This window comes from Excalfactoria chinensis, chromosome 1 (genome assembly GCF_039878825.1).
Source record: "Excalfactoria chinensis isolate bCotChi1 chromosome 1, bCotChi1.hap2, whole genome shotgun sequence".
NCBI classification, from domain to species: Eukaryota; Metazoa; Chordata; class Aves; order Galliformes; family Phasianidae; genus Excalfactoria; species Excalfactoria chinensis.
Window position 1 is genome coordinate 77,641,382 of NC_092825.1, and position 13,087 is coordinate 77,654,468.

The window sequence follows — 13,087 nt, forward strand, 5'->3', positions numbered from 1 at the left end:
GAATTGCTTAGAAGGTTGTTCAAGCTTTGTACAAGTTCTGCATAGTCTGGGAGACCTTAGCTTTATACTGTAAACAATATGCTTGATGCTGTGTTCCTCTCATACATCTTTCTGTCATACTGTAGAGTCCATTTTGTCTCCAGAGCACTTTTTGGTTATAGTACTGTTCATCACCTTTAGCTTGATTGGAAAGCCTCCATACTGAGCTGCAGGACACAGGAAGAGGCAGGAGAAATTCACACAATCAGCCAACACTGAAAATACAGGGATACAAATATTTCCCGTAGTGATTGAGGAAGGCTCACCGCTGGTGAGTAGAACTTTACCAAGCTATTGATTTCATCAAGATGGTGGAAGGAAACCAATAATTAAGGATAAGCTTGATAAGCTTTTGGAATTGACAGAGACACCCACAAATGGGAAGGGAAGAAGATGGAAAAGGTGTAGCTCTTGCCCTAGCTTGAGAGTTCCTTCTTCCTTAAAGAAGTATAAGGAGTAAGCTGAGTAGGCTCAGGGAGTCATGCAGGGACTGGGAGAATCAGCAAAGAAGCAGATGGTTCCCTTCATCTCTTCCTAGAGCTCACATAATTACAGCAATATGCAAAGAGCAAAAGTTTCCATTACCTTCAGGAGTTATTGACTAATTCCAAGTGTCTGTCTGAATAAAGCATCAGCAAAGTTCTGGCCTGTACTCTCAAGAACAGAAAGCATGTACACACAGCCAGCCATCTCCTTGGCAGTGCATAGAAATAGCAGCAATTTGTGTTGCATTTGGCATCCTCTTAAAATGTCATATTGAGATGATGGTGGATAAGCTAATACTGATACTTGTCACAGCCATGGAGTATGCAAATTCCTTGGGATAGAAGGTAACCAGGGATATGGACAGATTGATTAAAAGAAAGATTGTCAATAATGTGCATTCTTTAACAGAGCAAGAAAAAATGAGATTTACTGAGCATATGACTTTGAATGGCTGTGTCAGCAACCTGAGATAATATTTGTGCATAGGTGCTCAGTAGAAATGTGATACACGTTCCCGTGAAGAGTTTGAGATAGCAGCTAGCGTCCAAGATGTTAACAGACCAATAGCAAGTAATGTTAAATACAGAGCTACTAGAGCAGGCACTAGAGCATTTATCTATATAACTTGTTCAAAATGGGAGACTGATGACTTACATGCCCTAACTGCAGCAAAAACTGAATCTCAGTATATTCAAGTGGAGGAAGGTGCCCTAGATTACGGTTATGAGGAATTTCCAGGATGTATTTGTTGGAGGCCAGCATTAGCTGGAACTGACTGCAAGCCATTCATTGCAGTTTGCAAGATGCACTGGGCAGACACCCGCTGGGCACAGAGGAATTATTTTTCTGTCCACCTGCAAATGTATGATTTGCAAACCGAATAGTGGTGGAGGAGGTCTGGTGGCTGCAGTTACAATCCTAAGCATTTTGAAGGGTGGTTTATAGCAGACCACGTGAGCAGCCAATTTGATTAAAGAAAAACAAACCTCCACCTTCCTAGTATCAAGAAAGTGTGATGGGTTCTCCTGATAATATAATCAAAGAATGAACTTTTTAGCAAATCTGTGCAACTATTGGCTAGAAGTTTATGTGTCCACTCCATTTTAGGATTAAGGAGAAGTTCTCAGCACTGTAAGGGATTTTGTTTAAGGGCAGTAGGATGTTGATCTGAAATGTGTTACAGGGAAATATGATTAAAATGATACATGAAGGTCATTTAGGGATTGAAAACTCTGAGAGAGGTCAGAGATGTTTTTCACTGCTCCTTAAATGAACAGTGATACCAAGGAAACTACTGAAGTGTCAGAAATAGAGGTCAGTGCACTGAATGAGACCATGCTGGTAGCACAGGGGAAAAAAAAAACTGTCCTTGAGCAAAAGAGGCATAGATTCAAAGAAAAATGTGCTGGTTCCCTTTGAAAACTTAGTTGAGGATGGTGCAGCCAAACAGGTGTTTGCACATGTCAAATCAATTTTTGCTGGAAATAGCATATGTGATAGATTCTGAAAATGGGGGAATGATAGTGGCTCTAAAACGCAGTGGTTCCCACTCACAAAACAGAGGCAAATGCGTTACGTTCATCCAGTGCAGCAGTGTGAAGATTGGTTGTGACCTTGATCCTCCACAGAAGCCTAACCCCCATTATTTGTACAAGTTTGTTGTGATCTCAGGGCAGTACTGGCAGGGACTGTGTTGTTAGCTTCAGGTCTGAAGTAGAAATGCTATTAAGACATTCTAATGGAGGAAATGGACTACATACACGTCTACTGAGAGGAAGGACTTTGGAGGTAGAATGTCCTGGTGTTTTGGAGTTGCCCATAACTTCTGAATATACAAGTCAGCAGTCATGAGTCAGATGAGGAGGTTTGTTCTCAGGATTAGATTACTAGGCTGGAAATCACATTTCATTTTTAAGTCCCAGGGATTTCTCTAACAGTGCTTATGCTGTTGGAGTCCAGTTCTTCCAGTAATTATCTACATCTGTTTCTACTTTAGACGTGAAACGTGATTTCATTCAGCACTTACTCCTACTAGGGACAACAAGGAATAAGCAAAAGGTTGAAATATTCTGCATGTGGTTTTTTTTTTAGCCTTTATGGGTGCACAAAATGCAGAATTTTTAGACAGTTGCAAGTGTAAAGTCTTTTATCTGAAGCCTTGCTCTTCTCAGAAGGCACTGGGGGTAGAGGCAGTTGCCTTGGGGAGGCTGTACTACACCTCTGCAGCACTGACCAGCATACAGCCGGCAGGTTTAGCCCTTGAGCTCTCTGCCCACTCTAAATCCACTCCTGATCTTATCTAGATTAGCCATTTTATACTTTTCCCACTTGTCGACTTACAGTCTCATTTCAGGTCTTATCTCAGATTATCCATCTGATTTTTTCCCACCTGTGCTACTTTGTCTTTCCTCTTCTATAGTCATTTATTATTGAACACTACACACTGGAGTCATGCTTTGTTTTTAAACTCTGGAAAGCTGTTCCAAATGGTGTGCATGGAAAGAGCCGTGCAAGCACACTGTGTAGTAACCATTCTCACCCCAGAAGATGGGTTTTGCTACACATGCACTTTGTCCTACACGTTATCAGTTACCTCAGCACCGGAAAAATGGAGACACAGCACCAAGTTTTAGCACCCATGCTGACAAATTGCAAAAGCTTGAGTGGCTGCAGATGAGCAGTAGAACATGCTGACAAGTTTATACTCACTCTGCAGCTTTTTGATGGAGCAAAATAGGGGTCACATCAATTCAAACCTTCCTTTCCAGAAACAGAGCAACTCAGTTATTAGCTGGGAATTAGAGTGGAATACAGCTATTAGATCTTGGTGGAAAGGCTGCCAATTTTCATTATTTCAGACCAAAATGTCAGCTCCTGGGGTATTCAGTATACTTGCTGCATCTGTGTTCTTGGTATACTGCAATAATGTAAATTACACGTTAGGAATATGAAATCCCAGGTAGCGTGGGGAATGGCACAGCACAGGTATTCTCATCATATGGCTAATAGAACAAACATTCTTTTGTATGTATGCTTTCATTAACTGTCAGTGCTCAAGGAAACTTAAAAGGACAAGGGAGAACAAATGGTATTCACAGTCTCAGACTCAATCCAACCTTAGTAAGGAAACAATTGATAGGCAGACACTGCAGGGATACCTCAGGTTGTCTTTGTGGTCTTGGAGGAAGGGCTTCATAATTTGCACTACTTAGTGATGAATCATCCCTGCAGACAGCACTGGATCTCACCAAAGGGCTGCGTGCATCTGTTGGCATAGGCACTGCAGGGCGGTGTGCGTTCAGATGGCCATTTGAACCGAGGTGTTTGCTAGTGGTGGATGATGCAGCCAACTTCTCAGTTAGCAAAACGGGTTGCCAAATATTGTAACAACTGCTGTGATAAACATTTGCTACAAAGGAAGGTTGAAAACAAAATCGGAAGAGTTGTCTAAATTCATGCATAATCAAGTGCTATCTTTGAAAAGAAGTTCCTCCCAACACCTCTGTTAGCCCCTTCAGGGATCAGTCCATGTATAATCCACCATGTCTGAGCATGTCAAAAGGCAGCAGTGTCACTTCTCCTGCTTCTGCCATTGTCCTTCTTGTTCCTCAGCTCTGGACCAGACAGCATCCCCATAGCACTTGCATGAGTCCTCAAGGTTGTGGTGCCTGCCTGCATAGTCCTTGTTTCCTACATAGTGCATCTGCTTTCCAGATGCAAAGGGATGAGGTTGACTGACACCTCTATAGAGATGCTGAAGGTGCAGGGTACAGCTATGTGAGATTTAATTTCCTCCTATGGCCAGGGAAAAAACAAACAAACAAACAAACACTGAAAAAGGCTTCCCAACAGCTAAAGGACTAGACTATATGTGGGAGGTGAGGGCTCAAACACTTCCTTTGCTACAGACTTTCAGTGTGACCATAGGGTAAGCCATTTTGTTTCTCTTTTTTCTAACTGTATATGCTGACGTTCTTACCCTTATAAGGCTTTTCTAAGGCAAAACGTGAATTAAGATCATGGAAAGCTCAAATGCTCTGGTGATAGGTGTATAAGTTATTAAAGATTATGCAGGCTAATTAAAGAATGGGAATAAATGTTTAACGGTGGTGTACTGACACATTACTTGGTTGTTGTTCTTTTTTTCCCCTTTCTCTCTTTTAAATGTCTTTTAAAATGTCTTCAATTTACCAACTTCTTAACCTGATTACTCTGATTTTAAAAGCTCTCATCTGACAAAGCGCCCTTTGGATTTGTTTACTCTGTGCACTCTACAAAGGAAAATGAAAGAAAATCACTGCTAGAAAAAGTAATGAAAGCTTTCAGCGGTGACTGGATCTCACCTCTTAAATCCATCGCATTTGACGAGCCATTCTGTTTCTATTGCAGAAGTTCATAGTGCCTTAAAGTTGCAGTTTAAACAAGTTCTAGTGCTGGACATCAGGAAAGGCTAGTGAGCGAGAGACTGTTTTCATGAGTATTTCAGCCATAAAGTGTGCATTGTTAAGGGCTACGTGGACCCCGGTGATCTGTGCTGTTTTGTAGGGAGTTGCAGTGGCTGTTTTCTGTGTTGTTTAAAATTTCAGATTGGTTGGGAATGCTCCGTGGGAATGATTTTCTGCAAAAAAAGAAGACTTTTTTTTTCCTCAAAATTGAAACTTTCTTTTGGGAAATCAAAATGAAAGACTTCATTTTATTGTCAGTTCAACCTGAATCATAAAACTTAATTTTATAGAAGTGAACCAAATGTTTTATTTTGAGTCAGTTCAATACGTGTTTAATTTCAACATTTCAGCTTGCTAGGGACCAAAATGAATGTTGAAATGTCAATATTTCTCAGTGGATGGGAATTTCATTCAGCTGTATTTGAGCTGTAGTTGAAAAAATTCTTCTACAGGCATCATAGGCCAAAACTGCTAATTCTGAGCCTATTTTCAGTCTGTGCTTCTTTTGATGGGTGGTGAAGGAAGTATGTGAGTCTAATAGTTACTTTCCTCAGTCAGAAAATGAATCAAACTGGTGACATTTGGATCTTAAAGCTCGGGTTCACACTGTTGGATTTGAAATCTTTTCTTTGCAGACAAACATGCGGATCATTGTAGTCAAGTTTTGCTCAGGCGTTGCAGGCAGGGCAGGGTGGCCCATGCAAAGCTGGTCCAAACCATACGAGGTGTTTCTCCATTTCTGTTGCAAGTGGTTTGGCTCCACTTGTATAGGTGGTGTTTGGAAATGCTTGTATACTCAGGGTAATCTGTAACTGTGCTGTCCCATTAGAGGTAAAAGAGGCTATCTTTAACTGGTTCTCAAGCCAGCTCTAAATACATCCTGCTCTCTGCCATCACTGCCCAGGATCATTTTTCCCTGCCTTGCCATGGTATGTGTCTTAGTGTCTCAGCCCCACATATGAGGGCCAGCATATATTCCAAGAATACTGCAACCGTGGAGAACCGAAGCCTGTCTTTACAAACAGAAAAGTGGTCTCTCATTTGTACCACCAATAAATTAAAGAGTTTAAATAGCATTCTACTTGTTACAGCTCTTTGGAGTTGTCTGTGATCCATCCAAGATCAGCTTCCTTATACCTTTCTGAGGGAAATGTGTCTGTTTGGTGTTTCCGAGGCTATGTTCTCTCTTGCCTGCCAAGCCAGGAGTTGCCTTACCTCAGTCTGTGGGGGTCTCTTGAACTGGTTGCTTGGTGGGCAGAGGGAGGGTGAAGAAGCAGCCCTGTTCCCTCAGCCCTAATGGACTCATAGGGGAGCATTTACTGCTTGTTTGCATAATGCTGTCTGAGGTGATCATAAGCTGTAATGGGAACTAGGAATGCAGAAGCTTGTTTGTTAGAACAGTAACCGGCAGGAAGGAAAACACCCTCCGCCTTCAGTGTTGTCTTAAAATATGCAAGTCAATTTGTTCTTATTAAACAAATGCGTCTGCTTCAATAGGATGTCAAAGGTGTCAGCCGCTTCCTTTTTCTTTGTGGTTGTCCTAAAAACAGGTGTTTGATCAAGATCGTGTACTTTGTCAAGGGAGATCTTACTTTACACCCCCACCCCCGCCTTCGTCCCCTTCCAGCCCCTGAAGAAAGGTCCCTTTAATCAGCTCTAGAGTGCTGTACCAATTACCTCCCTACAGGGTGACCTTTTTATCTCGCAATGGCATTTTGGAATCCAGTCGCCCTAACCTCACTGGGAGTGTATGCATGTCACACTTCCAATCCTCTCTCTCTTCTTTCCCCCTGCTGTTGTTGGCACTGAATACGGCCTAATATATTCATGACCTAATTAGAGCAATTTTTGCATAATAACGACCTCCCGGGGGAAACTTTTTTGGGGTGTTTTTTATGCGTGTATGTGTGTGTGCATGCACACTCAGACTGTTCAGACACATTAACTGGAACAAGTGTTTCTTAATTTTCAAATGTTTCTCTGGTTATTAGAAGTATTTTTATGTCATTTAAAATGGAAATGATGCAAAAGGAAGCCCCAGAGGAAAGGGATTGTTTTACTTTCCTGCTCTGCATTTCTTTCTGTTACTTTGAAGCTTATGTCCTCTCTTCTGAATGTCCAAGACAGCACCATGCTGCCGTGCTGTTACTGGATGCTCTCGTTGCTTTCAAGGTTTCGCTCTCATCTTTGCCAGCTTCATCCTTCCTCCCCATCACACAGCTTCTTGTCCTCTCCCCTCATGTCCTTGTTTGACCCTCAGGAACAGGTTACCTAAGGAGGCTGTGGATGCCCCATCCTTTGGTGGCATTCAAGGCCAGGCTGGATGTGGCTGTGGGCAGCCTGGTCTGGTGGTTGACGACCCTACACATAGCAGGGGGTTGAAACTGGATGATCATTGTGGTCCTTTTAAACCCAGGCCATTCTGTGATTCTATGAATCCTTCATTTGCTGTGATGGTCACTTACTCAACCTTATCTTAGGCAAGGGCCGTGCTCTCTTTCTCTGTTTCTGACATCTCAGTTTTATTATGTGTGGGCTGCCATAAGTGGCAGCCCATCTTGGCACACCATCTGAGCCCTGCGGTGATCCTTACTTTGTTACTCTCTCACTTGTCTGGAACTTGACATGTCTTCATTTCCTTGCTGACCTTTCTGTTTTCCCTCACTTTGCAGTTTCCACTTTTTCCTCCTCCTCAACTTCTACTGAATATTGTTCCTGGAACACAGCTCCCACTGCCAGCCCTCTTTTCTCGAGCTGCAGTTGTTCTTTCTCTTGCAGTCCTTGCTGGCTCTCTGCTATTGTTCTGTTTTCAGCCTCCGCAAAACTAGAAATACAGCCCTTTCTGACAGAGGTCATGGTCCACCTTCCTCAGTGTTACGTTGTTATAAATAAAGTAAGTCTGTTGACCTTGACTGTGTTAGTAGAGATTTATACCAGCAGGACATGTTTATTTCTATAAGCATATTAATTGTGTTTTCCCCAAACTGTTGTTTAAAAAGCATTAAGGGGTATTGTTCAGGGCACTTATTCACTCTAAAATGACACCACAGGATGAGTTTGCTGAAAATGTTATTTATCTGTTTTCTCCTTTCTATATATTTACTTTGGTCTCTGTAAATAGTTCACTCAGGTTTTACATCAATAAGAAAAGACAGGCTTTCCATAGGCAGCTGTTTTCAAGTGTTGACAGAACCTTCCGTGCCTTGAGCACTCCTGTCTCTTGGGCTCTTGTACCCAGCTCTGCTGATTTCTTACTGTACCACAGAACCACAGAATGGTTGATGTTGAAAGAGACCCTTCCTACCATTCCAGGTTTTTCCAGTTCCCGCACCATCCCCTGTCATTTCAAGAGTGGGCACACATGCCAAAAGGGAATGGAGAATTAAACAGGCATGCTCAAAACACTTCCCAACAAAATCTTTGTCTTTTAAAAGAGCCTGTGGGAATGGAACAGTCCACATTAAAAAGTGCCATGAAACATTCATCAGTGCTCTTCAGTATAACGCAGTTCATTCTGGGGTTAGCTGCAAGATACATTGAGCAAAAAATGGGGCATTTCTGAGGTTGTTTCGCATCCTGGCATATCTGTGTCTTGTTGTTGCTTCTTGCATTCAAGCGCCCAGGCCTTATGCAAATAAACATACATATGATAAATGGAAACCACTTCAAATGTATGATGCGGTTGGAGATCTGTCCTTCGTTGCTTTTAAAGCTGCAGTTCAAACACACCTTACATTTCACCACCTTTGTGCGCTGTTTTCAGTAGGTGTGTGGACTGAGCATTAATATACACAGACTGTGGGCAGTAGGTTTATGAGTGAATAAGAAGGTGTAGATGCAAAGGTCCCAAATGCTGCTTGATTAGCATATTACACTGAAGGCACTGAGGAGCAGGTGGGCTTGAGTGTGGGGATGGAAGGCAAAAAAAGAGGTATATATATTTGAGGTAGTCCTGAATGTTTTCACAGCAGTTTGGCTCCAGTGTTCCTTCTGTGCTTGCGTGCTACACATGGCAGGGATGGCATATCTTTTCCATATCACAGGAGGAAAGAGCATTTTGAGGACTGTGATAATCCTTGAGCAGGGGGGAAGAATTCATAGCAAGAAGAGAAGAGGCTATAACAGCCTTTTGGGTCAGTGCCAAATTACCATTGGTAACCTTTTCAGTCCTGCTGCTGCTGGTTTTTTTTGTCTTTATTTCATCCAGTAAGGCAAAATTCTAACATGATTGCTCTTTTCCATCTTCTAATACCTGAAGGTGGTCCAAAGAAGGAGGACCTCCTTGACCAAAATAGAAAAGCAGAGGGACAGAAGGGAAGAACAGTGTGTTTAAATGAGAAGCAATAGATAACTGGAGAGCACGTATTTTGATCCTTGGCCATCAAAACTGTATTCCTTACTTGGATTTGTGCATTTACATTTTTCACTATGGACTTCATGAGGAGGTTGCTGCTATGTGCCACTGCTCTTCCCCCCTTCTGTAAAAGTACCAGGAGTACTTCTGCCTATGGGCAAGATAGGATGATGGTGCTGGACACAGAAACAAGATCAGGAATTTGAGTTCAGTTTATTTTGTTATGGTGATGTTTATGTAATGTCTTTCATTAAATGCTGTCACTTGCTTTTGTCCTTATGATGTCCGTAAGAAGGGATATATTGTTTTTTTGTAAGGTTAGGTTGGGTTTATTTTTAATTTCATGTAGGGTTTTGATGAGTAATGAATTGCAGGATATTCTTACTTGTGTAAGTCTCTTTAAATTTCTGAGTTGCTTTTGCTGCATCACATTCCAGTTGTTTTTATGTGCTCTACATTTACTGGAGTAAAGGCATTTATTCATTAATTCTTCTGTCCTGGTAACAAAGCTGAGCATATATTAGAAATCAAGAGCTTTGGTTTCACCATGCTTTATAATGTAAAGAACTAGCACCAACTCAGAATGCACAAATTAGGTTTTCCAAAGGACTGACTTCAGAAGTGCAAAGCTTGACATTTACAGAACAATGAGAAATCCAAATCACTACCTACTGCTTCCTGACACCTTCTTGACACCAGGTGCATCTTCTTGTTGTACCTGAATGGAATAAATCTGGAGTAGAAAAGGGGATGAAACTCAAGAGCACTCAAGAGACTCTGGAGCTCCCAGAAGAAAGGAAAAAGAGGGGGAAAAAAAATAAAATAATAATAATAATGGAAAAGAAACAACAGTATTAAGCGGAATGGAGAAAAAATATCCTATTTTGCCCTTGACAGCTTTCTAAGGCTGCTCTTCATTTGGCACTAGGAGAGCGTGATAAAACTCCTTTGCAGATTTCCCCACTCCCTAAAAATCTTGAGGTGAATGAAGGTGCAAATGCAGAGAAGGCTTTTGTTCTTTTTGTTTAAGATTTCCACAGATACGTAATAAATCCTTAAATCTTGCATATTCGGTTCTGCTCTGACTCTTTGTCATCAGGCATCCAGATGTTTCATCTTCTCAGATTTCTGAGGGAACAAAACCTCAGCATGGAGAAAACTGGATGGAGAAAAAAGCGTGGAGAAAGCTTTGTTCCTTTGTCTCATGTCACCCCCTTTCCTGACTTACCGCAGCAAGCATCTCAAGGAGAGAAGAGCTTATGGCTGCTGGGTAACCTGGTAGGGAAGGCTTCTTTAACAGCTGGATCAATAAAGCGCTTCTTCCAGATGCCTGTATCCTTGATTGATCTGGTTGACGTTTTCTCTTTTCATCATCCTTTTCTTCTCTTGGCACTTCATTTTAATTCATCCATGAGTAATCCTCCTCCTCTCCAGATGCTTCTCAGTATTAAACTGCAGCCCTTCTTGGCCTCTCCTTACCTCGGACCCTTATGCACAAAAACCCACAACAGCATCACGCTCTCATTAACTATCTTTTTTCAGGCAAGACGGGGAACTGCACAACCCTTATCTTTCTAGTGGCAGCCAAGCCTTACATGAGAAGTCCCAGCAGTTGTTTCCTTCTCCCCTTTCAGCAAAGGTATGACTGCTGCTTGCAAAGGCCATTGACTTTACAGACAGAACATTTTTCATTGGAAAGTGCCTTTTGCTGCCACAGTATTAGTTTGCAATGTTGTTTTATCATTTCTGAATCAAAAAACAGTAGGCATGCCTCGATTTCATCTAAATGAAATGCTTCAATTGTTCTAGACCAAATGTTTGCACATGAGTTAAAATTTTATTTCATAGGAAGTCTCAGAGCTGTTTGGCTTTGTTCAGACTCAGAACAAAAACAGATCTTGATGTTGCTTCCAGTACAGGGAAAAGGAAAGAAACAAAACAAAACAAAAGTTCTCTGCAGGAAAACTCTCCAGGTCTCTAACTTACTTTAGGAAAGTTAGTATTCTTGCCTATGTTGGGATTTTCCCTCAAACTGCATTGTGTAGTACAAGTACTTCTGCTAGTCAGGTAAGTGGTAGATTGACCAGTTCAGAGAGAAGGTGTTATGGTACGAGGGCTCCCTATCACTTCGCATTATCTAAATGTGCTATGCAGGCAAAATACTGGGGATTGGGCTATCAGCACTTTGAAATGTTGGAGCTGGGCTCCAAACTTAGGCAAAGCTCAGCAGTCACACAGCCAGACAGAGATGCGTATTTGGTTTTGGTAGAAGAGCCATCATCCTGTTGCCAGAACATCCTCATTCATGTTTATGGAAGTGCCTCTGAGTTCCCAGACAGATCTTGCTTTGTGATCAGGTATGAGACCTTTGTGCACCTTTTCATCTCTCTGGTGTGTTCGGGCATCACAGGGCCATGTTCACAAATGCAGGCACCTGTTGATCCAAGCTGAAAACATTTCAACCCAAAAACTATTTTGAAGAGAAACTGCCTCTAGATTTTCAGATTCATGAGTCTTCAAGGGGCACCTTTTGAGATAGACTTAATTAAGCAAGTCATTCTATTAATCAGTTCTAATTAGTCATGCAAATCACAAGCGCTCCGGCCTGTGGTTAAGTGAAACCTGATTTGATCCCAAGTGCAGTCAGGCTTAGTGAGTCCAGTGGGTATTTGCAGGAACGTGCCTTCTCTCATCTTCATGCTTCTCTTCAGGTGCAGTAATCTTCTGGAGACTGTAGTGTGAATTGATTAGTTGTCATGGGCAGAGTGCCATTACCTTGAACACTGGAGAGGATGGGGTGAAAAGCGCTGCAGAGTGTGTGAACTCTTCCTCTGCATCCCTCTGGCACCCACATGTGTAGACAGAAGAAGGGCTAAGGCTGTGGGTCTGTAAGAGGTGAGACTAGCTATGAAATCTCTTGCAGGTGAGACAGCTGCCCCTTTCAAATCAGAGATCTGTACAGTTGTTTCTGGAGAACCAGGGAGCCAACTCTGTCAGAAGGATGTGGCTCGGCATAGAGTGTGATCCTGCCTAGCTTCAGGCCCCTAATGCCATTCTCCATCTTAATCCCACCAGGTAAGGCAGCTGTGAATAACTCAGTGTTAGGTTGGCAGCCAGTGTGGACAGCGGAGGTAAACGAGTGAGTGATTGCTGACTTCACCTTGATTGATTTGCGTAGCACAGCACTGTTGGTTAAAGGGCTGAGAACACGGGTTTGTTCTTTCTCTTGCCTTTAAAGCGCCAGCAACATAAATATTCATTAACATAAGATGCATGTTAGCACTTCAAAAAAGGCTCCTATTTCACAGAATCTCTGCTGCAAGACCGAGGCCTTTGATTGCATCAGCGTGGAGAAACTCCTTTTGTCTGACCTGGGATTTCCCTGGAACTGGGCTACAGTCAGCCATCTCCATGGGCTGCTGTGAGGCATGGAGCCAAGGACTGTATCCATACATCTTCCTGGCAGCCAGGCTCCCTACTAAGTGGCAGCACAGCTTCCCTAACCTGAGCTGGGTGGAGCTCCAGTTGAGCTCTCCAACAGAGAAGCTCATGCTCCTTGGTTTATTATTATTATTTACTTCTCTGCTAGCACACGTGCTAACCCTGCACGCACACATCCATGTGCATTCTCCCTCCCTTTCACACTTCCTTGCATGGCTGGCAAAATGAGCTACAAGCAGATAAAAATTGAAACACAGAAGAGAGCAAATTACAACATGTTCAATTATCTTTTTCAAAATCATTCTTCATCTCTGCCGTACTT